The sequence below is a fragment of the Eurypyga helias genome, unplaced genomic scaffold (assembly GCF_000690775.1).
Source record: "Eurypyga helias isolate BGI_N326 unplaced genomic scaffold, ASM69077v1 scaffold28413, whole genome shotgun sequence".
Taxonomy (NCBI): domain Eukaryota; kingdom Metazoa; phylum Chordata; class Aves; order Eurypygiformes; family Eurypygidae; genus Eurypyga; species Eurypyga helias.
In genome coordinates, this window is record NW_010243611.1 from 540 (window position 1) to 1539 (window position 1000).

Genomic DNA, 1000 nt, shown 5'->3' on the forward strand with positions numbered 1-1000 from the left:
AATGCTGCTGTTTTTTCAGCTATTTCTGCTGCGGGTGATAAATGATGCATCATTGGATCCAGTGTGATCGAGGACTGCACCTTCCCGGCCCCGAGGGCTTGAAGGTTCCACAGTCTGCAGCTGTCCCCTCACCAGATGGTGACACGGAGGGATCCGGCCGCTCCACTCTCCACCTTGCCAGTCCATAACCGGGTGCCTACCGACACAGACAGGTAGCCGAGGGAAGGACAAGCTCCTTACCCGGGCACAATCCCTCAAATCCTCCCCTCCAAAAAAAATCCCTTTTTATGAGTTTCCTCAGTGCCCTTTCACCTCCTTGAGATGGCTGAAAAAGCCATCAGCTCCTTCAAAAACCAAGCTGCACTTTGGATGTGCTGCCCATGCCATCGGCAGAACGGTGCCCTGCCTGTGCCCACCTCTGGAAAACGGCCCGGTACGTTCAACCCCAGGGCATTGGGGTTGAACTAGATGAGCTTTAGGGTCCCTTCCAACCCAAACCGTTCTGTGATTCTAAGAACTTCCACTTGAGCGCACTGGAGACTGCTGCACTGTTCCCCACCACCAAGAAAATAATAAAATACAGTGAGTGACTACGTCCCCGCTCATTCTCCAGCACTTCACTCTCCCGCTTCACATGCCGAGTCCTCAGAGAAAGGACTCAGTCTTGAGCTGGAAAGGGTGACTGCGCTGGCGTCTCCGTGCAAAGCATCGTGCACAACAGCTAGGAATCATATATGGTGTAATTCCACGGGGATTTTCTTCCTGCTCAGCAAGGCTAGGTAACTGAAGTGCCACGTTATTGTAAACAAGTGATTTATTCGGATGGCATGGATCCAAAAATCCAGCTTTTGTCAACAGCCTTTCTGAAGAACTGTGGGAAAACTGGCAGAGGCAGCAGGAAAGCCAGAACTTTTTCAAATTATCAAAAAGAAATGTGCTATAAATATGCTCCTGGTGTTACCAGGCTTAAAGAACACAGCTTTTTCTACTTCCTATTTCC